This window comes from Chiloscyllium plagiosum, unplaced genomic scaffold (genome assembly GCF_037043375.1).
Source record: "Chiloscyllium plagiosum isolate Xiang-an unplaced genomic scaffold, Cpla_swu_hap1 HiC_scaffold_2, whole genome shotgun sequence".
Lineage (NCBI taxonomy): Eukaryota > Metazoa > Chordata > Chondrichthyes > Orectolobiformes > Hemiscylliidae > Chiloscyllium > Chiloscyllium plagiosum.
In genome coordinates, this window is record NW_028270140.1 from 6,519,962 (window position 1) to 6,546,812 (window position 26,851).

A 26,851-nucleotide genomic window follows, 5' to 3' on the forward strand; every position below is an offset into this window, starting at 1 on the left:
TACTAACTTCTTTCTATTATGTGGAGGAGCTGGTGTTGGACTGGGGTGGACAAAGTTAAAAATAACACATCACCAGGTTATAGTCCAACAAGTTTATTTGGAAGCAGTAGCTTTCAAAGCACTGTTCCTTCATCAGGTAGCTGTGGAGCAGGATCATAAGACACAGAATTTTTAGCAATAAATTTACAGCAATTGCTATAAATTCTTTGTCTTATGATCCTAATCCACAGTTACCTGATGAAGGAGCAGCGCTCTGAAAGCTACTGCTTCCAAATAAATCTATTGGACTATAACCTGATGTTATGTGATTTTTAACTTCTTTCTATTAGACCTTGATTGGAGAGTTGTTCATACACAGGTTATAAAGCATCCTCCTGCATGTGGGAACAACATTTAAATTTTGGTTGCAATTTATCGATGATGAAGAGAAATGAATGTTTTGTATCTGAGAAGATGCTGAGCTCAGTGAATGCAGGTTTGAAGTAGAGATGACACGGGACGTCATTTTGAGATGACAGCAAAGATGAAGGAAGAAAATTAACATATGTAGAGGCTGAGAATCCCTGCTGGAGCACTACTCTCCCACAACCTGAGTACAAATGAAACAATGGGAGTTTTTTTAATCATTCACAAACACAAAACAAACCCTCCAAGTACATGGACTCAACACATTCAAAGGTAGTGGGTTGAATCTTCCAGAAATCAACTCAGTCCCATACTTATTAAAGTTCATGGAGGACTTCTCTCTGCAAGGCCAAATGAGTTTTCACATGCTATCAACCCCAACAAAACCCTGTTTTGACCCCACCAAGAGTATTGTGAGCAGATCTAAACTGGCCTTAGAGGGAGTTCAACATAATTGTCAAAGAATGATATGTGGACTTCAGGAGATAGATTATCCACATTAGGGTTCTGAGAAAGGGTCACTTGACCAGAAACATTTCACGTTAGATTCCCTACAGTGTGGAAACAGGCCCATCAGCCCAAATCGACCTCCTAAAGAGGAACCCACCCAGACCCATTTCCCTCTGACTTATGCACCTAGCTCTATGGGCAATTTAACATGGCCAATTCACTTAACCTGCAAATCTTTGGCCTGTGGGAGGAAACGGCAGCACCTGGAGGAAACCCACGCAGACTCGGGGAGAACGTGCAAACTCCACACGTCATCTGAGGCTGGAATCGAACCTGGGTCCCTGGCATTGTGAGGCAGTAGTGCTAATCACTGAGCCACCACACCGCCCTTATTAACCCTGCTTTCTCTCCACAAATGCTGAGTAATTTCTGTTTTTGTTTCTGAGTTACAGCATCCGCAGTTCTTTCGGTTTTTATACATATTAGACCTGTTTTAACTAGAACTTAGAAAGTTAAGAAGTGACCTAATCAAATTTTTCAAGGCACTAACATGAAAAGAGACGGTAGATGAAGATAAACTATTTCCACTGGTTGGGGATTCCAGAACTAGGGGCCAAAATCTGAGAATAAGGGTCAGACCGTTCAGGAAAGAGGTTCTGAAGCTCTTCTACACACAGCTTTCAGGACCTCCCTGCCTCTCATCAGTCAGAACTAGAGGGCATAGATTTAGGGTGAGAGGGGAAAGATATAAAAGAGACCTAAGGGGGCAACCTTTTCACACAGAAGGTGGTACGTGTATGGAATGAGCTGCCAGAGGAAGTGGTGGAGGCTGGTATTATTGCAACATTTAAAAGGCATTTGGATGGGTATATGAATAGGAAGGGTTTAGAGGGATATGGGCCAGATGCTGGCAGGTGGGATTAGATTGGGTTGGGATATCTGATCAGCATGGATGGGTTGGATGGAAGGGTCTGTTTCCATGCTGTACATCTCTATGACTCAATGTACTGTAACCTGACTTTTGAGGCTATTTTCTTAATTTAAAAAAAGCACAGTCTTTTGTTTTACCTAGCCATAGGCTAACAATAGCCTTCCAGTGGTTCTCCAACTTGGAGAGAGAAACATTTATTGTTCAGCCTTCCTTCAAGTACTATTTGATTAATTGAGGGAACCGTTCTGCTGGGTGATTGTTTCCCATTCAGCACAGTGTCATGATCCCATTTAACCCTGGCATCAAGTCCCAAGACAAAATCAAAAATCCTACCCCATGTAAAGATGTTAAGAACACTTATCCCTTAAGAAACAACAGAGGAATAGTTCAAAGAATCAGCTTTAATTTATATTTTAAGCATTCACCTCGCTTTTAAGTACTATCACAGAAGTCATGGAATCACAGAATCCCTACAATGCAGAAGCAAACCATTTGGCCCATCATGTCCACACTCCACACAGACAGTTGCCTAAGGTTGGAATCAAATCCATGTCCCTGGTACTGGGAGTCAGCAGTGCTAACCACTGAGCCACCATGCTACTCCACTGTCTGGCATGATCTTAAAAAAAGAACCAGATGGATCTTTGCGAAATCTAGGATTTGACAAAATCACAAAAAATGCCAATACAGAATTGTTGTTGTGAACCCAGCTCACCCAAACTTTATGAAATTATGGCAAAAATGTTGTTTTTCAGATTTGTCAACAATGTGTCATGTAACCATAAAAACCATTAAATGTTTGATAAAAATGTGTGTTACATCGATAAGAGTGTAATGCTGTGTATTTACCTTACACATGCTGATGAACAAAGGAGCCAGGTTTTTCTTTTCATGCATATCAAACACTTATCCAATGAGCTATTCAGTCCTGCCAATAGCTGTAAATGTTTAAATGGAAAACAGCAGATCTCATATATAAGTTATATAACTAATGAAGCTTGTAGTAAAAGATGTCCTTTGTTCTAGAAATGTTAATTACCTGGCAGAAGGTACAAATGAAATTCTATCATTAAACAATTCCTGTAAACAAAAGCATAAGCTTATACTATAAAACCACAGGAAACAACAAGGACTGAAAAATGTTTCTTTTGGCTAAGTGTAAATTACATTGAGCTTTTTGGAGGGATCCTTGTTGTATTTTACCAATCATGCATTATTAACTATCTACCACACCCCATTGGTGCCCCTCATGTCTGATTGTATTCCCATTTAACCATGCGCTGTTCCCAGATTGTCACTCAGTGGATGTCCACCACAAGACCAGCAATCCTTTGTGCCTATGAACTTTCTAAAAGCCCGTTTTGCAGCCAGACAAGCATCTTCAGTCTGGAGTTGCCCTGCATGTTTCTAAGGTTTGCTCCTGGACATGGCACATAAAGGGGAACTGGCATCCTGCTTTGCACATCGGGACCTGGAGATCCATCGGATGGGGTAATGCAGATGTGGGACCAGCGGCAGAGGTCACAACACCAGACCATAGCCAGTCTGGCACTGAGTTGCCACTGGCCTAGACCAGTCTCAGCTGACTAGAATGCACAGCACCATAGGAAGAAGGTCAATGACTTTCTCCATCCCACCAGTGTAAATGCCACCATCTTCTCTCTGATATCTCACACTCACTTTGCCTTGTTAGTGCACCTATCTCCTACCAAGTCTCACGCTCTACCACTCTCGCTATTGTCAGCAACATCTTCCCTCAGTCGCTCTCACCCACCCCAATCCCCAAAATCACCAGCCCACTGCACTACCTACTCACTCACTCGGGACACCTCCCCACTTGCACCAAAAGTAACAGCTGTGTCACCCATTTTCATCTCCCTTAATACCTGCCTCTCTCTTTCAGATTCCTGGAGGAAAACAGAGCCGCAATAGGGAAGGAAGAGTCAAGACAGGTGCCTGGATACCTTGGCTCCTCACCCATTATGGAGAGCGCAGCTTAATTCTGACTACACATTGACTTACAGTTAATTTCTATGAGGTGAATGTGTGTTTGAGGGGAACTTGCAAGCAATGGCGTCCCGATCTATATATTGCCCTTGACCTTTGAAGTTATCGAGATTATGGATTGGGAGATATTGTCAATGATTACTTGGCACGTTGCTGCAGCTCATCTTGCAGATTGCACTCACTCCTATCACTCTATTGATGGATTTTTTTCAGGTATGGGATGGTGTACCTATTAAGGAAGATGCTTTGTCCTGGATGATATTGAACTTGTTGGAGTTGTGCCATCCAGGTAGGTGGAAAGTATTCCATATCATGTCCTGACTTATCAAAAGGTGCGGTGCTGGAAAAGCCCAGTCAGTCAGGCAATATCCGAAGAGCAGGAGAATCGATGATTTGGGCATAAGCCCTCATCAGGAACATCCTGACTTGTGCCTTGTAGATGATTGACAGGCTTCAGGGAGCCCAATGATGAGAAAATTCCCAACCTCTGACCTATTCTTGTGAAGTATTTATATGGCTGGTCTCATCAAATTTCTGGTGAATGGCAAATCCAAGGATGTTTATGGTTGAGGGTTCACTGATTGAAATAGTCAAGGCCAGATCTTTTTTTGGAGATGTACATTATCTGGCAACTTGTGTGATGCAAATGTTAGTTGTCATGTGTGAATACCCAGCAATCACTGGTGAATGTTTCCATTTCTGACAGAATTGATGAAAAGATGGTGGGGTATACGTGTGTCATATGGAAAATAACAAACTGATATAATAGGAGTGTTTTTCTCAAGCACATTGTTAGCAGAGATTATAGGTTGATTATCTGTATCTCACCTTGATGCAAATACTGGTTACTTAATTAAGAAACTTTGTTTTTCAGTGATTTCCATTGTTCATTTTCTTCATTTAGGGAAGTTTTAAAACTCATAATATAGAAAAACAAAGAATGACACATTCATAATTCAGTTGCTTGAGAAATATTACCCAGTATTACATATGAACCTTCTTCATTCAGAAATATTAATACTTCAAATTGGGCAGATTTTGAAACAGGACAGAGATTTAGGTTAGCGGCCACTATAATTGTGAGGAAATCTCTGCAATAGTTCTTAACTGCTCACACAAGTGGTTTACTTAGCACTGAGAACAACACTGTGGCATAATTTATGTGAGTTGGACATAATTTGTGCACATAATGGCCCAGCAGTGAAGTGGCAGTGCTCGCTTGACCTTGAAGAAAGCTACTCACAAAGACCCAGCAATCTTTGAGGTATGAATTTCACCTTTATACTCACAATTCACAATGTGAATTCCCAAATCTTCCAACCTCTGCTGTAAACAATATACCCAATGCAGATCGGACAAAAGAAAATTGGCTTCCCTGGATGTTTCTGGCCAGAGATCCATATTGGAATGGATCCTGCATTGATGAAGTCCAGCAATCCACACGGGCAACTTCCAAGTGAACTGTCTCAGAAACCACTTCACTTTTCTAAGGCAGTAACGGCTATAATAATCCAGTAAATAAAATGTTTAGAGGTTCCAGTGTTGCTGAGAGAAGTGAAGTATATGCAGTAATGGGTGAGGGGTTAGGTGTAAAAGAGGGAAGGATGGCAGGTTGGTGCAGTAACAATGATTGAAGGGGTACAGACGACAGGCAAAAGGCTCATCTAAGGGTAAGCTGGGCCAGAAATCAGGGAGGGTTGGGTGTCTGGGAGTGAGGAGCATTCAAGTGTCTGTGGCAAGAGGTCAGTCAGGTGTCTCTTGGGAATGGAGGGGTCAGGTGGGTGTGAGGTTGTGGATTCAGTGGGGGTGGTGGTTGTCTGTCCCTGATAGGATGGGGGTGTGGGTCTGGTGTCTGGGGTCCAGGTATCCATGGGAGGTGTCACTATGAGTGATTGGGGCGAGGGTGGCATGTTTTATAGACTTCCAGGGTTTAGGGCAGGTTTCTAACTGGTGCTGGCTACTTATTAAGGTAAATAAGTTTAAACTCTCAGTCTCCTATTCTAATTCAGAGTTGTGGCCTTTTTAAAAGGGTTATGTATGCCAGGTGATTGTTGAGCAGAAACTTAAACTTCCTGGGCAATTACCACCTGGGTAATATATTGGGATTTGTAAAATGTCCCAATGCATCTTTCAGGGTATGTCATTAACCCTGATGTTAATTTAACTCTGGTGCTGTCTATGGGGGATTTCTGTCATTCAACAACAGTGATAGTGTCACACAGGGTAAGCAACTGGAGTCATTGGAGGATTCTCACAGACAGCAAGTAGCAAACAGATTTCACCATTTGCTTTTTGTGATTTTATAGCAAGTGAGAAAAATAATTGGAACCTATCCATGGGATTATGTTAGAAACCGAAATACTGTGAACAAATAAAAGGCATAATTGTGCACCAGTCAATATGATAGCCATTGACAGGGCTATAAAATTTACTGGGTGACGTTACGTCCACCCTCCTGCCCAGCTCAAGATGTTGACAATGTTAATGTGGACTGATGAGGTGGGGTACATTTGAACTAGAGGAGATTGTTGAGTGACCAGTTCTTGGTCATTTTAAGGCCACTCTATGGCCCGCCTCAATTCTGAGAAATTCAAACTGAAGAATAACATAACCTGCCTGTGTCTTGGATGAGACGTAGATGGGGAACCCACCTTAAGTGGCCCCATTCCAGATCACTCCAACCCCTCAACCCCAGCTCACCTTCCAAATGTCTGTCCTCTGTGAATACCCAAACCTCTTCTGGCCTGTCAAGAAAGATCCCAAACGCCTCACCCACGTCTCACCTTCCTCCGTGAAATAACACCTCCATTTACTTGGTTTCTGGTTCTGGGCGCTTAGACTTAGGAGGTCTACCTTGTTCTCCCCATTGTTACTAGTTCAATTGCTACTGATTGGCTGCAGCTCCCTGAGGTGGGTCCGTAGTGATTGGTCAACCAGCTGGACCTCATAGAAGTTCACTGACTGGGGAGGTTAATCTGGTCCAATCAGGGAGCCCTGGCTGACAGGTAAGAACAAGAGTGTCTTCCTGGTGGTGGAAATCGAATAAAGATTCGTGCACTTTGTCTCTTTCACTGTGTCTCACACCTGCACATACACACCATGGGTGCTGGGGAAAAAAATAAGCACTACTGCACTTAGGTGGTAGTGTGGGGGTTAAATTAAAAAAAATCAGAGAAAAAAAAAAGAAAAAAAAACAAACAGGAGTAAAAAAGAGAAAAAAAACAAATAAAAAGAACAAGAGTGTCTTCCTGGTGGTGGAAACTGAATAAAGATTTGTGCACCTTGTGTTTTTCACTGTGTCTCACACCTGCACACACACAACATGGATGCTGGGGAAAAATAAGCACTACCGCAGTTAGGCAGTAGTGTGGGGGTTAAAAAAAAGAAAAAAAGAATATAAGTTTTAAAATACGAAAAAAAGAACAGGAGCGTCAGGAGAAAAAAAAAGAAAAAATTGAACAAGAGTGTCAGACATCCTGTTCACTCTGACAGCTGGTTCTGAGGGAGTTGGAACTGTGTCAGGGACTCTCCTTGCGTAAATAAAGTTAAAAATTACACAACACCAGGTTATAGTCCAACAGGTTTAATTGGAAGCACACTAGCTTTCGGAGTGATGCTCCTTCATCAGGTGATTGGGCATCGCTCCGAAAGCTAGTGTGCTTCCAATTAAACCTGTTGGACTATAGCCTGGTGTTGTGTGATTTTTAACTTTGTACACCCCAGTCCAACACCGGCATCTCCAAATCATGCATAAATAAAGGCTGACTTGTTGATGGGATACCAGCCTCTGTGGAGTTATTTCAGGGTCTTTTGCCCAAAGCTTTCAGTAACAGCAACACGAGCCCCAGCATAGAATCACAGATAGATTATCGAGAATGGCAACACAAAAAATGCCCTTTAGCCCATCGAATCAGCACCAGTCAAAAACGAGCACCAAGATTCTTATCCTATCTTTCAGCACTTAGCCGACAGGATTGTTTGTTTTGGCATCGCAAGTGTACATCGAAATACTTCTTAAATGTTATGAGGATTTCTACCTCCTCCACCCTTACAGGACTCTAAATTCCCACCACCCTCATATTCCACTTCAACACTGTACAGCCTAGAGGTCGAATTGAATTGAATTTATTGTCACATGTACTGAGGCGCAGTGAAAAGATCGCAATACTGAATTCAATAACTTTAGAAACCGATCGCATTACGTCTTTGTTTCTTACATTCTCTGCACCCCTCATCGCTCCCCACCCCCCTACACTCTTGTCTTATTTGCCTCTTGTTTACCTTGAGAGGGTCCATTCTCTGTCCCGGCATATCCCCCGAAACATCCTGCTCCCCGCCCCCCCCCCCCCCGCCATAAATTCATCTGAAGAACATAATCTGTAAAATCATGAAATTGTCTTAAAATTTAGAACAATGGCATTTGACAAATATAAAAGCAGCTACTTAGTGCCAATGATATTGTTTATGAATAATTATAAACTTCGTTAACTATTATAAACCCTATTACATCCTCTTCAATGAAATCTAAAGTTTTCAAGGGCTTCTTTTTAAACTGTTAGAATGATAACATAAAAGAGTGGAAATTTTCATCAATTCAATGATTCCTAGAAACTTCTATCCACAATAACTTCAAAATCAGACTTTCTGGCGAAGCAGGATATCTCTGGGAGTAACCGCTGAATGTGTGTGTGTATAACTGTGCATGCATAGAGTAATGACAGCAAACACCGACAGTTACACTGTTGTTGCAACTCGAATTTCTGGCTCAACAGGATTTAAAAATCATCATCAGCTGGGTGAAATTGAATCTAAATCTGCATCAGTGCCATCAAATGATGATTTTTCAGTCCAACTAAATAATGTAGATCTAAACTTTTCTTTACATCATATTAGCTTTTTAAATTGGATATAAAGGCACAATTTCTTAAAGAAGTACCCACACAAAATTATAAATCTATTTAAATATTTTTAATCAATTGTATATAAGCTCTGAGTCTGAAGAACGATGACTGGACTTGAAACATTATCTCTGCTTTCTCTCCACGTGCTGCCAGACCTGCTGAGCTTTTCCAGTAATATCCGTACTTTTTAATTTGTAAGTTTGCCATTGGCCTTGAATTTCATACAGCAGCTTGCACTGCTTAAGTAGGAACTGATTTGTTTCTGTAGCTCCACAGAAATTACAATGCTGATGGCAAAAGGTAATAGTGTAGATAACACCTTGGAAATTACTAGATGACCTTCCTACTATTTCTGTCCTGGACTTGCTGCAATATTCCAACAAAGCACAACCTAAGCTCATGTCATTTCCTACTTAGGTACTTTACAGGCTTGAGGTCTCAACATTGAATTCAATAACAAAAACAGAAATTACTGGAAAAATCTCAGCAGGTCTGGCAACATCTTTGGAGAGAAGGCAGAGTTAATGTTTCTAGTCCAATGATCCTTCTTCAGAATTTCTGATTTTGTTTCTGATTTCCAGTCCCTTGGTTCTTTTGCCTGTTTTCCATTTTTCTTATATTCTCTACACCACCCCCGCACCCCCGCACCCCCACACCCCCCTACCCCCGCATCCCCCCACCTCCCCACCACCCCCGCACCCCCCGCCCCCGCACCCCCGCACCCCCCTGCCCCCCACCCCCGCACCCCCGCACCTCCACACCCCCCCGCCCCCCCAGCCCCCGCCCCCGCACCCCTCCGCCCCCGCGCCCCCGCACCCCCCCATCGCTTTCAACACCTGCACCTACAGACCTCCAGCTGCCTCTGAATTGAAAACAGAAATTGCTGGAGAAATGCAGATGTGAAGAGAGAAAGCAAGTGACCCTTCTTCAGAACAGAAGTAATATCTTATTTTACTCCAGCATTCTCTCAGGATGGTCCTGTTGGAAGACCATCTAGAAATAAATTGTAGAAATGTGATCAGTAGCAGCTCTCTGTCAGGAGAAAAACACCACAAGATATAGCCTCAATTTAACTTGTATATTACAAGCAGACAGGCACAGATCAAGACGGCTGGAATCCAAGGTCAGAGATGTATTGCTGAGGTTGTATGAGGCTCTGGTTAGACCAAATTTGGAATATTGTGAGCAGTTTTGAGCTCCTAATCACAGGAATGGTGTGCTCATCTTGGACAGGGTCCAGAGGAGGTGCACAAGACTGATCCTGGGGATGAAGGGATTGTTATATGGGGACGCTGGGTCTGTACTCAATGAAATTTAGAAGAATGAAGGGGGGAGTCTGATTGAAACATAGAGAATACTGAAAGGCCTGCATAGAGTGGAAATGAGTACAATATTTCCTCAGAGTGTAGGGACGACTGTAGAACTGAGATGAGGAGAAATATCTTCAGCTAGAATGTGGTGAATCTGTGGAACTCATTGCTGCAGAGGGCCACAGAGACTAAGTCATTGAGTTTATTTAAGACAGAGATTGGTAAGAGCATCATGAGTTATGGGTAGAAGACAGGAAAATGGGTTTGAGAAACATATCAGCCATGGTCAAATGGTGGAGCAGACTCAATGGGCCGAATGGCCTAATTCTGCTCCTGTATCTTATGATGGTACAAAGGAAAAAAGCTAGAATATGTGAAAAAGATGCTCAATCAACCACTCAAGACAGTCAAATGATGGAAAATCATCGTGTGTACTCTGATATCCCTCCAGGCACCCAATGACGAGTACCTTGAGCCACAGCTGTCCTCATGCTTTCGTTGAGATGTTCTGGCTCGAATGAAGTTAGGGACTCCCCATGAGGAATATTAAAATCCAAAACTAAGACCAAAACTGAATTCTTTCATATGGTAAACTTAGGAAGGGCACAGCAGACAATGGGTGAGCAAGTGAACATTTGTTGGTAGTCACATCTTGCTAGAGACAGAGTCCATAAAAATCAGTTCTCACTAGCAGAAATTCCTCAAGGAGATACACTGGCATCATTTGGACTTTTTATGGAAAACTTTGTAACGAGAAAAGCAGCAGACCCACAATGAAAGCCAATATGGTTTCAACATCAAGAAAAATAAAGGTCAAAAGTATTCAGCTAGACATTGATTTTACAGATTGCTTTCTTTCCTGTAATAAAAGTATAAGATGGACAAAAGTTGTTAAAGACGTTGAATTAAAAAAAAACGTAAAGTGATCTTTGAATGGATAGAAAGAAAACCAAATGGTGGCAGACTGTTTAGAATGCAAATGGTTAATCAAATTAGGTCTTAGCCTTGTACATATTTTAAATTATGCTAGCTGTAGAACTATGTTTATGTTATGTCCAAGATCACACCATATTTTTATTATCAGTTAAAATACTGAAAATTATTATTGTGCCATATCAACCTAATCTATAAAATTATTATAGAAAATTGTATCTTGTTTACTGGATCAGTTCAAGTATATTTAGGGATGTCAGTTTTAAATATGTACATTTTACCTTCCAATGCTTCAAAAAATAATTGACGATTTTGAAAGAAAAAAGATGATTGTTGAACAAGCTTAAGTTTCTGCATCTAATTGTTTTGCATTAAAGGTTTTGAAACAGGCTGGTCTGAAATTTCTGGAAAATAAATTGCTCATAGATTTGCATTCACAGAAATGAACATGTTAGGATACTGTACTTTGAAAAATATATCAGATGATGTTAGTCACTGTTGCTTCGATTCTGAAAGCATGTATATTTGTTTTACATTTGGAGATCTTTTAGTAAAGGTATTCTATAAACAACATTAGGAAATGAATTTTGGAAATGCAACCAGATATCAGAAATTAGAATTTAATGATCCAAAACCGAAAGGTGAAAATTTTCATTAATATGGAATTTTAAGATGATAGGAAATAGGAATAGAGGTAGGCCATTCAGCCCATCGGGCCTGATCCACCATTTGATAGGATCATGGCTGATCTGACATTCCTCACAAAATAAAAACTGAAAGAACAGTGGATGATGTAAATCAGAAACAAAAGTAATAGTTACTGGAAAAGGTCAGAGAAGTCTGGCAGCATCTGTAAAGAGAAATCAGGGTCAACAGAAGGAAGGGTCACTAGACCCGAAACGCTAACTCTTATTTCTCTTCACAGATGCTGCCAGACTTGCTGAGCTTTTCCAGCAACTACTGTTATTGTTTCTGACATTCCTCACGTCCACTTTCCTGCCCTTTCCCTTGATTCCTCAAGTGATCGCAATCTATCTGCCACTCCCTTAAATATACACAAGGACTCTGCCCTCACAGCTCTCTGGGGTAAGGAGTTCCAAACACCCACAAAACTCAGAGAAGAAATTCCTCATCACCTCAGCTTTAAATTGGTTCCCCTTTATTCAGAGATGATGACCTTTGGACCTAGAATTATCCAACTTTCCACTTATCACTTATCCAACAATGAAACATTAATTTTCTAAAAGAAAGAAAAAATGAAACCCTTTTACAGAAAAAGCAAAAGCTAAAAACTTTGCTTTCTTTGTCTCTGTTTTCCATTACACTTTAGTTTTATATTCGGATTTGCTCCCTTTTGGCAGGAGGTTCACCAAATGTAATTGATGACACAAAATATAATTTGGAGACAGCTCTAGTGAACTTTTCCAGATCAACCTATTTACACTTACTTGTCTTCTATCTGCAAGCGAAGTCTCTTCATTCCCCTTCTACAAAACCATGAACTCGTAACAAATCTGACAAATAATATTCCAGTTTTGTCAGGTGTCCCTTTGTGTTTTGGAAAACTGTGCAGACAGGAGTGGGGAGTGCAGTGAGGGTGAGTGAGCTAACCATGGCAATGTGGTACAGGGAGACATTCAAATGGGGGAAAAATTAGGGATGCCGTCACGATATGGGAGAGAATAATTGGGGGACACATACTGTTCTCTGGAACCATGAGTCTGGAAGACAATGTAGTCTGCCCAGTGCCAGGGATAAGGAGATCTTCTTGGTGCTGGGAAGGACTTGATCTATTCTTGGGAAATAAGGCAGGGCAGGTGACTGAGGTGTCAGTGGGAGAACTTTGGGGCCAGCGACTATAATTCTGTGCGATTTAAAATAATGATGGAAAAGGATAGACCAAATCTAAAAGTTGAAGTTCTAAATTGGAGGAAGGCTAAGTTTGACGGTATTAAGCAAGAACTTTCGAAAGCTGATTGGGGCAGATGTTCGCAGTTAAAGGGATAGCTGGAAAATGGGAAGCCTTCAGAAATGAAATAGCGAGAATCCAGAGAAAGTATATTCCTGTCAGGGTGAAAGGAAAGGCTGGTAGGTATAGGGAATTCTGGATGACTAAGGAATTTGAGGGTTTGGTTAAGAAAAAGAAGGAAGCATATGTCAGGTATAGACAGGATAGATTGAGTGAATCCTTAGAAGAGTCTAAAGGCAGTAGGAATATACTTATGAGGGAAATCAGGAGGGCAAAAAGGGGACATGAGATAGCTTTGGAAAATAGAATTAAGAAGAATCCAAAGGGTTTTTACAAATACATTAAGGACAAAAGGGTAACTAGGGAGAAAATAGGGCGCCTTAAAGATCAGCAAGGTGGCCTTTGTGTGAAGCTGCAGAAAATGGGGGAGATACTAAATGAGTATTTTGCATCAGTATTTACTGTGGAAAAGGAAATGGATGATATAGACCATAGGGAAATAGATGGTGACACCTTGCAAAATGTCCAAATTACAGAGGAGGAAGTGCTGGATGTCTTGAAATGCATAAAGGTGGATAAATCCCCAGGACCTGATCATGTGTACCCTAGAACTCTGTGGGAAGCTAGAGAAGTGATTGCTAGGCCTCTTGCTGAAATATTTGTATCATCGATAGTCACAGGTGAGGTGCCGGAAGACTGGAGATTGGCTAATGTGGTGCCACTGTTTAAGAAGGGTGTTAAGAACAAGCCAGGGAACTATTGACCAGTAAGCCTGACCTCGGTAGTGGGTAAGTTGTTGGAGGGAATCCTGAGGGACAGGATGTACATGTATTTGGAAAGGCAAGAACTGATTAGGGATAGTCAACATGGCTTTGTGCGTAGGAAATCATGTCTCACAAACTTGATTGAGTTTTTTGAGGAAGTAACAAAGAGGATTGATGAGGGCAGAGCGGTAAATGTGACCCATATGGACTTCAGTAAGGCGTTTGACAAGGTTCCCCATGGGAAACTGATTAGCAAGGTTAGATCTCACGGAATACAGGGAGAACTAGCCATTTGGATACAGAACTGGCTCAAAGGTAAAAGACAGAGGGTGGTGGTGGGGGGTTGTTTTTCAGACTGGAGGCCTGTGACCAGTGGAGTGCCACAAGGATCGGTGTTGGGTCCTCTACTTTCTGTCATTTACATAAATGATTTAGATGTGAGAATAAGAGGTACAGTTAGTAAATTTGCAGATGACACCAAAATTGGAGGTGTAGTGGACAGTGAAGAGGGTTACCTCAGATTACAACAGGATCTTGACCAGATGGGCCAATGGGCTGAGAAGTGGCAGATGGAGTTTATTTCAGATAAATGCGAGGCGCTGCATTTTGGGAAAGCGAATCTTAACAGGACTTGTACACTTAATGGTAAGGTCCTAGGGAGTGTTGCTAAACAAAGGGACCTTGGAGTACAGGTTCATAGCTCCTTGAAAATAGAATCACAGGTAGATAGGATAGTGAAGAAGGCGTTTGGTATGCTTTCCTTTATTGGTCAGAGTATTGAGTACAGGAGTTGGGAGGTCATGTTGCGGCTGTACAGGACATTGGTTAGGCCACAAACAAGGTTGGAATATTGCTTTCAGTTCTGGTCTCCTTCCTATCGGAAAGATGTTGTGAAACTTGAAAGGGTTCAGAAAAGATTTACAAGGATGTTGCCAGGGAGGAGGATTCAAGCTATAGGGAGAGGCTGAACAGGCTGGGGCTGTTTTCCTTGGAGCATCGGAGGCTGAGGGGTACTTTATAGAGGTTTACAAAATTATGAGGGGCATGGATAGGATAAATAGACAGGGTCTTTTCCCTGGGGTGGGGGAGTCCAGAACTAGAAGGCATATGACTTGGTACAGGAGAGTAGGGATCCAAAATCATCATCCACCTTGGTTCCAATGACAGGGCTAGAAAACTGGTTTTGCTGATGGAATTTCAACATTTAGGAGCTCAACTAAAAAGCAGACCCTCCAGGTTAATAATCGCTGGATTATTACTTGAGCCACAGGTGAACTGACATTGGGAAAATATGATGAAGGGCATTTGCCTGAAACATCGATTCTTCTGCTCCTCAGATGCTGCCTGACCTGCTGTGCTTTTCCAGCACCACCCTCTCGACTCTAATCTCCTGCATCTGCAGTCCTCACTTTCGCATAGGGAAAATAAAGTCCAGGGGTTAAAAGGAGGGCTCACAGAGTGGCATGGGTAGATGTTTCAGTTCATGTGGCACTGGCACTATTAATGCCAGGGATGAAGCAATTTTGGATGCGCGGTGACATAGGTTTAATAAATAGTGTCAAAGTGAAAGTCTCCCCAGGAAACAGTGATGATGACATTGTAGATTTTAGCATTCAGTTTGAGATGGAAGAACTGTGGTGGGAACAACTGTGCTAAATTTAAACAAGGTTATTTACAAAGGTACGAGGGTACAGGTCGCTGGAGTGGACTGGGGAAGGAAAGCAGCAAAGGCAACAGTGGTGTAACTTATGACACATAACAAAGAAGTATTCCAGTGAGGAGGAAAGATTCTCGGAAAGTGTTAACCAAGGAAGGTAAGGATATCCTCAAATCAAAAGAAAAAACATACAATGTGGCAAAGATTACACATAATCCAGGGGATAGGGAAACATTTAAATCCAAAAGTGCCCAAACAACAAAAAAAGAGACAAAACAAACTTTGACAATAAACTAGCAAGTAATATAAAAACAGACAGTAGGAGCTTCCTTAAATATATTAAAAGCAAAAGAAAAGCCAAAGTTAACATAGGGCCTTCAGACAACGAGGCTGAGGAAATAATAACGGGAAGCAGAAAATGGCCAAGGAGTTGAGTAGTACTCTAGAAATAGTAAACATTGAGGGGCAAAAGGAGGAGAGGAAATAAACATGACAACTACCACTGGAGAGATAGTACTAGGGAAGCTAAAGGGGCTAAAGACAGATAAGGCCCTGGACCTGATGTAATGAATCCTAGGCTATTAAGGGAAGTAGCAACAGAGATTGTGGATATACTTGTGGTAATCCTTTGATTCTGGAAAAATGTTGAAGGCTTGTAGTATTTCAGTTTATAAAGAGACACTGAAAATAAATACATACCAACTTTTTGGGGGAAAATATTGGAGTTTATTATAAAGACTGTAATAGTAGAGAACTTATAAATACATGATACAATAAGGCACAGTCGATTTAATCTAAGGGGAATTTTTTTCACACAGAGGGTGGTGTGTGTATGGAATGAGCTGCCAGAGAAAGTGTGGAGGCTGGTACAATTACAGCACTTAAAAGGCATCTGGATGGCCAGATGAATAGGAAATGTTGAGAGGGATATGGGCCAAATGCTGGCAAATGGGAGTCAACATGGACAAGTTGGACCGAAGTCAGTTTCCATGCTCTACATCTCTATGACTGACTCTATGATAGTTAATTCTTTGAAGACGTAACAAACAGGATAAATAAATGAATGGATTAATTATTTATTTATTTATTGTCACACACAGTTTGAAGATACAGTGAAAAGCCACAACCCAGCCCCATTTTGAGTTACAAAGAAGATAAAAAGAAATTACTTAAATAAGAGATCATCTTCTATTCAAATTACCTTCAAGAATGGCTTCAGGGCTTCTGTAAAGTCTCTGCAAGATAAAGGGAAAGCAGTGGATGTAATATATTTAGATTTTCATAAGTACCTTTAGATAAGGTACCACATGTCATGTGATTTAATAAGACCCCCATTAAGTTGGGGGTAGAAGATTAGCATGGATAGAGGATTAGCTAAATTATAGAAGACAAAGAGTTGGCTAAGTGAGGAAATTTTAGGATGGCAATCTCTAATGATTAGAGTGCCACAAAGATTAGTGCGGGGGCCACTATTATTTACAATTTATAATAATGACTTGGGTAAGGGAAATGAATGTACTGTGGCCAGGTTTGCAGCTGACACACAATAAGATGGGAAGGAAAGTATTGAAGATGATCTAAGTAGTCTGTCCAAAACTGTAGACTGTTTAAGTGAGGAAGCAAAATCTGGCAGATGGACTATTATGTGGGAAATGTAAGGTTACGCACTTTGGCAAGGAGAATAGAGAAGTCTATTTAACTATTTATGAAGTTAAAAATCACACAACACCAGGTTATAGTCCAACAGGTTTAATTGGAAGCACACTAGCTTTCGGAGCGACGCCTCTTCATCAGGTGATTGTGGAGGGCTCGATCGCAACACAGAATTTATAGCAAAAATTTGCAGTGTGATGTAACTGAAATTATACATTGAAGAATTGATTGTCTGTTAAGCCTTTCATCTGTTAGAATACAGTGATAGTTTCACTTCTTTCATGTGTAAATCACAAAACTCTTTTTTTTTAAAAGTTTCATTCTCGGGTTAGCTGTTAACAATGGTGATAGCGAGACAATGTGTTGAAGGTGTTAGCCCCCTATTTATGAACACTATTTCAATGGGGAAAATCTACAGAAAGTGTTAGCACAGTGAGATTTGGAGTCCTTAAACATCGGTCACAAAAAGCTAGCGCACAAATTTAGCAGACAATAGGCAAGGCACATAAAATATTGGCCTTCATTTGAAAGAGAACACAATATAGAAAGAGGGAAGGCTTTTTAAAACTAAACTATATCTGGAATACAGTGAACAGTTGTGGTTACCTCAACTAAGGAAAGAAATGCAGCTTGTGGGGGCAGTCCAGAGCAGGTTCACGAGGTTCATCCTGCGTAGAAAGGAACTGTCTTATGTGGAGAGGTTGGGTCAGTTGGACCTGCATTGATTGGAATTTTAAAAGGAGGTTACTTTATTGAAACATAGAAGATTCTTAAGAGGCTTGCAAGAGTAAAGCTCAAGAGGGTGTTTCCTATGTAGGAGAATCTAAAACCAGAGTGCATAATCTCCGGTTTAAAATAGAGATGCAAAGGTATTTCTTCACTCAAAAGGTAGTGAGTCATAAAGTCATAGGGGTTTACAGCATGGAAACAGGCCCTTCGGCCCAAGCTGCCCGTGTCACCCCATTTTCACAATTAAAATAGTCCCATTTCTCTGCATTTGGTCCATATCACTCCATACTTATCCCCTCCAAGTACCTGTCCAAATGTTTCTTAAATGACAAAATTGTGCTGGCCACCACCACTACCTCTGGCTGCCTGTTCCAGTCACTCACCACCCTCAGTGTGAAAAGAATTACCCCTTGGATCCTTTTGTATCTGTTCCCTAGCATGATTAATCCATGCCCTCTAGTTTTAGACTGCCCTACCCTGGGGGAAAGCTGTTGGCTAGCTACCTTGTCCATGCCTTTCATGATTTTATAGACCTTTATAGGGTCACCTCTCAGTCTCTTACTCTCCAGGGAATGAAAGTCCCAGCCTATCCAGCCTCAAACATTCCAATCTGTGCAATTCTTTACAGAAGGCCATAGAGGCTGGATCCTCAAGAATATTCAAGCCTGAGATGGACAGATTTTTAACTAGTCACACAATTAAGAGGTGTGGGGAAAAGGCAAGAGGGTGGAGTTGAAGATTATCAAATCATCTATGCTCTAATTGAATGGCAGAGCAGACGGGATGGGCCAGATGGCCTACCTCTGCCATTATGGCCTCACGAGCAGCTATTTCTCATGGCGAGCCAGGAGAGAGATAATCTTCCTGCTCTAAAGTCAGATTGTTGCCATTAAAGGACAGACAGTCATAGCTGGTGAGGGGTTGGAGTGACAGGCATGGGTCAGCAGAGATGGGCTCAGAGAAGCATTTATGCAGGCTCTTTTGGAAACCACTGATGACCTGTTTCAGGAGCTTGCAGAACTCCTGTTTAAGATATGTGTTCATCATGCTTCTCAGGTTAGAACATATCAGCTATGGATCGTTCTGCAAGATGCAGGTTTCATCAACGCAATTTCACTGTAAAACGATTGACGAATTGGGGACACTGTTTATAAGGAGTGAACTTTTAAAACATGTGTTGGCTCTAACACGATTACATCACCAACACTTTAAGCGCTATTTCTAAAGCGTGGTCTTTCTACAATGCGGGGTTGCACAGGAACGCAACTATCTTGTTATAAAAGAACTATCTGTAACTGGTAATGTAGGACTCTAAAACCATTATCACATCCTAATTGACAGGTGACCAGCTGTGGAGGCAGTGCAGTAAACTGAAGCCTGCAACTTTTAGGGTACAAATGCATCATTGCTATCGGGAAGTAGAAGCAAAAATTAGGACCTCTGCTTCCATTTCTCCACTTGTCCAGATAAAGCTAAGATATTCCTAGGCAATAGTTTAAAGCCTCCTATCTCAATAAACAATAAAGGCAAAGTTCAAATAAAGTCCTTTAAAAAAAATGAGGCTCAGTCCATGATAGGAATCTCATTTGTTAGCAAACATGCTTTCAGACGTTTTTATTAATGTGATATTTCCTCTTGCATGGTAACTCAATTTTGTTAGCCGAAGTAAATGAACTACATCCTACAATCCTGTAAATGTATGATCAACATATCAGGTTACACAGCCTTTGTTTCTCATTCAGTAACTTAGACTGCTGAAACATTGAATAGAGGTTTATGCATTACTGATATCTGACAGTGAGTTCGAAAGTTATTCATTTCAATAGTTCTGATAACACCTTACACTAAAAGAGAAAGCTTTCTTTTTGAAAATAAACACAGAACCTAGATTGAATAGTTGCTTGAAACTCAATGGAGAGGGTTCTCACAAAGAATCTATAAAAAATGTAGCATCACCTGCCATTAGTCCACTAACACTCCCTGGACATCAATGGTTAAAGGCAAGATTTCTGGCCCACCCACCTGAAGGGGGCATTCTCACTGTGACAGCTGCGAGCCAATCTGATTGGCCGACAGCTTTGTAATCCCAGCCGCACGAGGTTCAGGGAGTGGCCACTGCTGAACGCCAGAGAGTACCCACACAGCAGGAGCTAATGGAGGCCAGCTTTTATGTGTACCCTGCATCTGGCACACAGCAGGGGTGGCGGGTGGTGGAGGGGTCAGCTCTGAGAGGCCAGGATTGGGGCAGAGGGTTATGGACGGGGGAGGTTAAATGGCGGGAGCAAGACCTGGTTGGGTGGAGCCGCCAATGAACAAGAGGACCCACAGAGAAAGCTCCCCCATCCTTCTGTGGACAGTAGCTCACTCAGAGAAAGCTGCCAGGCGACTCAGCTGGCAGGGGCATGTCCCTGCAATGGGTAAAATATCAGCCGAGGTGGGATGAGCAACTTGAGAGGCCTTGCATTGGCAATTAAATGTCTCAATGAATGCAAGGATATGTGGGCCGAATGTGAGAATCCAATAAAGACAAATGCCAATATTGAGGAGAGTCAAATGCAGAATGATGTTCAAAAGATGGAGATAAAGTTACTCCATATGAAAGCATGCAGCAATCCCAACACAGCAGGTGAATTGATGGTAGAGGTAGAAGGTAGGTAGGATCTAGTCGCTGTTACAGCAATATGGTTTCAGGTAATCAAAGCTTAGAGCCTCATATTGAAGGATATTCAACATTTAGGCATAAAAACAAAAGGAGGCAAGGAAGGCTGGGACAACACAACAATAACAGGACAAGACAAACAGAGGACAGCCAGAGAATTCCTAGAAGCATGGCACTCATCTGCAGACTCGATTAACAAACACGTTGACCTAGACCCAATATACGAGCCACTACAGCAAACAACCAGAACCAGCAACCGGAAGCACTGGGAATGAAACCAAATAAATTCCAACCAACACAGTACAGCAGCGCTTCACAGGAGGCTCCACAGCACTGAGAATGTCACCCAGACAGGGAACAAAACATCTGCAAACCAAATTCCCAACTCGGCGAACATACCCAATACAACTGCTACGGGTACCTGAGCTACAAATCTTTACACAAACCTTGAACACCTACGGGTGAGAGGCAGGGTACTGCTGATTATAAGGATTGGCATCAGTACATGAATGAGTGGACAGGATCTTACAGGGGTCTTACAGGGGTCTGAACAGCATGGACAATGATAAGATTTGTGGCAGGAGTGAATGGCACAGTGGCTCAGTGGTTAGCAGTGCAGCCTCATAGCACCAGGGACCTGGGTTCTATTCCCATCTCAGGTGACTGTCTGTGTGGAGTTTACACATTCTCCCTATGCCTGTGCAGGTTTCCTCTGGGTGCTCCAGATTCCTTCCACAGCCCAAAGATGTGCAGGTCAGGTAAATTGGCCATGCTAAATTGCCATGAACTTGTAGGGCTGAAGGCCCTGTTTCCATTCTGTAGGGAATCTAATATAATTGAATGGGAAGTCAATGAGGCCTATTTTGACATGAGGAGCATCTTGTTCCATCTTCTCTGCTTTTCATAAGTAGTGGGGCAAGTTTCTTGCTAGGCAGTGGCAAGTTGCAAATTCAGAAGGATTTATTTCTTTTTGATCACTCAACTCACCTAATTAGTATGCATCTTTCTCTCTTACTCACCAAAAAAGCTCAAAGTCCAGTAAATTCAACATAGAAACCAGAATGGATCTACAATGGATACCGTGTAACCTGTTCCAAACAGCCTCTGCATTCAATTGCATCAAACTGTACCTCAGAGCATAATATGTACCAGCTGCATGCAACACTCACTACAGGCATTTGTATCCAGCATGTGCCAGCACCTCATGGCACCTAGAAGACTCACTTGTTCATCACTTGGGAGGTATAGATCCACAGTGTAGGGCAGCTAGCGTTGAATGATGGCAGCATGGACACTGATCACCCAGGGACAGGTACCTGGCTCAGGGATTAAACCTGGCTGTACCTCAGGGCTGTCACCCAATCAGCATCCACCTTGCAACCTCGACTGTCTTGCTATGCCACTATCTCTTGTTCGTGCTTCAACCAAAGCCAAAGCCTCCCTGTGCTGGCACCAAATTCAGAGAAAGTGGGATCCGTAACAATGGGATAGTCTACACTGAAGTGGAGTGGGATTGGTGCTTTTGCAAACTGAATAACTAGTGCAGTAGAGCAGGTTTCAAACAACATTTGGAGGTAAGGGCCAAATTTGGGAAATTGTGAATCAAAGAATGGGGAAAAGGCAACAGAGGAACGAATTTATGAAAATTAGTGGGAAATGGTAGACAATGACAAGAAAGGACAGAGAATGCAGATCGAAGAGCAAATCAGCAGATATAATAAAGATTGCAAAAATAATAAAAGGACAAAACTTAAGGCATTGTATTTGAATGCACAGTACTCAAAACAAAACAGATGAACTGGTCATAAAAATTAAGATAAATAGTACAGCCTCATGATCATAACTGTGACCTGGTTGCAAGATGGCTTAGATTGGGATGAATATTGAAATATAGCATTGTGTCACAAAGCTCATCCTTTTTTTTCCTAAAAGCTGTTCTTTGGCTCAAGGTGACTCTGTCCATTGAGGGATTGCAGCAGAAGTTCACTGGACTGATTCCTGTGATGGGGGGACTGTTCTATGAGCCTGTGAGATTAAATGAATGAGAAATGAATGAGAGGTCTCATTGAAACCAACAAAACAATGAAGGATCAGACAAGATTAATAGAAAAAAAGATGTTTTTCCTGGCTGAGGGGTCGAGAGTGGACAGCAAGCCTTTAGGGATGAGATGAGGAGCAATTTTTTTCGCTCAGAAGGGAATAAATGTTTGGAATGTCCTACTACAGAAGATTGTGGAACCTTAGTCATTTACTCCATTCAAGATAGAAATTGATAAATTTCTAATGATAGATACTAATGATATCAAGAGAAATGGGGTGAGGCTGGCTAAATAGTAGATGATCAGCCAGGTATGGAAGGTGTGATTTATAAAGACAGGCTGGAACTATTATCACCGGAGCATAGGAGGTTGAGAGATGATAGAAGTTTATAAAATTATGAGTAGTATCGATAGAGTTAATGGTAGGTGTCCTTTCTCAAGGATGGGGGATTTCAAGACTAGGGAGGATATTTTTAAGATGAGAGGAAGGAGATTTTAAAAAGACCTGAAGAGCAAATTTTTTACACAGAGGGTGGTTTGCAGAGGAAATGATGGATGTGGGCACAATTACAAATGTTTAAAAGACATTTGGGTAAGGACACAAATAGGAAGGTTTGGAGGGATATGGGCCAGGAGCAGGCATGTGGGACTAGTTGAGTTTGGGATTATGTTTAGCATGGACTGGTTGAACTGAAGAGTCTGTTTCCATGCTGTATGACTCTATGACAAAATGGCAGAGTCAGGTCAACGGGCTCAATGGTTAAATCCGATATTCTTATGCTTCCTGTGTCCCGTAAAGTGGGAGACAAGAAAGGCAGGTTGGCTACAGGCAAACAGTATGCTTCATTTTACGTGATCCCTGATTTCAAACCTATCAGTGAGGAACCATGCAATTCGACCTAATGTGATCAAATCCCAACAGTTTATACCATTTGGTATTTTTGTATTAACATTTAAGGAATTGAGAGTTGTACAACTGATAGAGAGCAGGCTTACGGACAATTTACTGACTTTATAGGTAGATATCATTTGATCTGAACTGTGACCTTGTTGGGAAGTATTTTGGCCTTAGGTACAGAAGATTAAGATGAAGGAAACACTGTAAACGTAACTTCACTAGATACAGAACAGCAACTACTCAATAACAACACTAAAAAGTCAGTAATGTTGTTAATAGGGTAATGGTGCACAAGGTTGATTGACCTGATTTTCTATTACTTATAGCACTGATGTCATACCTGGACTGAGCATGTGGGATTTCCCAAGGTCAGTTGGACTATCTACACTCAATGATATTTTGGGCTGCAGTTAGACTGCCAGATGGAGCAGGGAGTAGCACTCAGCTAAGGTTCTTAATGACTATTGCTGTAGTTTATAGATGGAAGCGTTGGTTGGTCTACTCAGGATTCCAAGGTACCCACCTCTCAGAAGCTTACGGTGTGCTTGGCAGCAGATGCCAGACACCATAAACCTTGCAACAAATAACCAAAGACATGAATGCAGATGAGGAAGGAAAGTAAATAACAGCCTCAAAATGTTTGTCAAGGAAATTTACTATTAGATGGACAAATTATGTACCCAAGAGAGTTATTCTCACCCTGTTAAAGTATGACTGTGACTTCATGCTGGGTCCTCACAGACAGTTCCTTTGAAGCAGCCCCATACTATAGCAGTACACTACGTATTACTGCCACCTCAAAGAACGATTGTAATAACATTGTTGTAATAACATCACTGTGATAAAGGTTGGACTCAAGTGTCAATCTGAAAAATAACCAGGAACAGTGTATTCCTGTTGGGTGAAAGGAAAGGCTGGTAGGTGTAGAGATTGCTGGATGACTAGAGAAATTGAGGGTTTGGTTAAGAAAAAGAAGGAAGCATATGTCAGGTATAGACAGGATAGATTGAGTGAATCCTTAGAAGAGTATAAAGGCAGTAGGAGTATACTTAAGAGGGAAAACAGGAGGGCAAAAAGGGGACATGAGGTAGTTTTGGCAAATAGAGTTAAGGAGAATCCAAAAGGGTTTTTACAAATACATTAAGGACAAAAGGGTAACTAGGAAGAGAATAGGGCCCCTCAAAGATCAGTAAGGCAGCCTTTGTGTGGAGCCGCAGGAGATGGGAAAGATACTAAGTGAGTACTTTGCATCAGTATTTATGGAAAGTATAGAATGTAGGGAAATAGATTATGACATCTTGAAAAACGTCCATATTATAGAGGAGGACGTGCTAGATGTCTTGAAATGCATAAAAGTGGATAAATCCACAGGACCTGATCATGTGTACTCTAGAACTCTGTGGGAAGTTAGGCAAGTGATTGCTAGGCCTTTTGCTGAGATATTTGTATCATTGATAGTCACAGGTGAGGTGCTGAAGACTGGAGGTTGGCTAACGTGATGCCACTATTTAAGAAAGGTGGTAAGGACAAGACAGGGAACTATAGACTGTGAGCATGTGGTGGGCAAGTTGTTGGAGGGAATACTGATAAACTGAGTAGGGATAGTCAACATTTGTATTTGGAAAGTCAAGGACTGATTAGGGATAGTCAACATGGCTTTGTGCGTGGGAAATCATGTCTCACAAACTTCATTGAGTTTTTTGAAGAAGTAACAAAGAGAATTGATGAGGGCAGAGTGGTAGATGTGATCTATATGGACTTCAGGAAGGCATTTTACAAGTTTCCCCATGGGAGACTGGTTAGCAAGGTTAGAGCTCATGGAATACAGGGAGAACAAGTCATTTGGATACAGAACTGGCTCAAAGGTAGAAGACAAAGGGTGTTTATTCAGCCTGGAGGCCCGTGACCAGTGGAGTGCCACAAGGATTGGTGCTGGGTCCACTACTTTTCGTCATTTATATCAATGCCTTGATGTGAGCATAAGATGTATAGTTAGTAAGTTTGCAGCTGACATCAAAATTGAAGGCATAGTGCATAGCAAGGAAGGTTACATTGGATTACAATGGATTACAATGAGCCAATGGGCTGAGAAGTGGCAGATGGAATTTAATTTAGATTAATGCGAGGTGCTGCATTTTGGGAAAGCAAATCTTAGCAGGACTTATACACTTAATGGTAAGGTCTTAGGGAGTGTTGCTGAACAAAGAGACCTTACACTGCAAGTTCATAGCTCCTTGAAAGTGGAGTTGTAGGTGGATAGGATAGTGAAGAAGGTGTTTGGTATGCTTTCCATTATTGGTCAGAGTACTGAAAACAGGAGTTGGGATGTCATGTTGCAGCTTTACAGGACATTGGTTAGGCCACTGTTGGAATATTGCGTGCAATTCTGGTCTCCTCCCTATCGGAAGGGTGTTGCAAAACTTGAAAGGTTTCAGAAAAGATTTACAAGGATGTTGCCAGGTTGGAGGATTTGAGCTATAGGGAGAGGCTGAACAGGCTGGGCTGTTTTTGCTGGAGCGTCTGAGGCTGAGGGGTAACCTTATAGAGGTTTATAAAATCATGAGAGGCATGGATAGGATAAATAGACAAGGTATTTTCCCTGGGGTTGGGGAGTCCAGAACTGGAGGGCATAGGTTTAGGTTGAGAGGAGAAAGATATAACAGGGACCGAAGGGGCAACTTTTTCACTCAGAGGGTGGTACGTGCATGGAATGAGTTGCCAGAGGAAGTGGTGGAGGCTGGTACAATTGCAACATTTAAAAGCCATTTGGAGGAGTATATGAATAGGAAGGGTTTGGAGGGATATGGGTTGGGTGGTGGCTGGTGGGATGAGATTAAGTTGGGATATTTGGTCGGCATGGACGAGTTGGACTGAAGGGTCTGTTTCGGTGCTGCACATCTCTATGACTCTATACTAGTTCTTCCCTGTAAAGCACTTCAAGCAGAGCAAAATGTACATTGGGACTTCAATATAATCATTGCAAAGGTTCACTCCAAACCAAAGGAAGGAATGTTAGTACAGATAAGCTAAAGCTTAGATGAAGAAGGAGGCTTTTCTAAACAATCTTAAAGGAGTGGAGAGGTGAAGAGTTTAAGGCTAAGATTTAGAATTCAGAGAGCTGAAGATTCATCCACCAATGGTGCAGTGCAGAAAATAGGGGAGTGCAAAGTGTTGTACATTTTGAGGAGGTAGGAGAGGAATAGCCATGAAAAGATTCAGATACAAAGATGTGTTATGGACAGACCAAATCCCCTCAAATCATGTCAAGGAAATCAGCCTAGATCCTACCATTTTTTTTTATTTTAAAACCAAGGATCAGGTATTACATTCTGGATGCAATTTGATTGGTCAAACAATCAGGCTTGAAGCAAAACATGCTTTATTCATCCAGACAAAATTTAAAAATATAAGAACATAATTGGCTTAACTGTAACTCAACCAAAATACAACAGAATAATAAACTACTCATTAACTGTTCCAATACAGTAACATCCTATAAGCACACTCTTGGAAAAGGCAAATCCAGTAACATAGATTTTAGTGAGT

General features: G+C 41.6%; 1 protein-coding gene across 7 annotated transcripts in view; it reads right to left on the bottom strand.

The window, feature by feature from the left end:
- The window catches only part of LOC122564092 (zinc finger protein GLIS3-like), a 577,543-nt gene that overhangs the window by 500,653 nt on the left and 50,039 nt on the right, over window positions 1-26,851 (bottom strand). The window contains exons 2-3 of one of the 7 annotated variants that reach the window (XM_087994499.1): window positions 17,587-17,696; window positions 16,529-16,562 (exon numbers count right to left, since the gene is read on the bottom strand). The exons of 5 other annotated variants lie outside the window; for them this stretch is intronic. The gene's annotated coding sequence lies outside the window, so the exon portion shown is untranslated. The remainder of the gene's footprint in view (window positions 1-16,528; window positions 16,563-17,586; window positions 17,697-26,851) is intronic. One more of the 7 variants, XM_087994494.1, reaches the window with a different exon arrangement.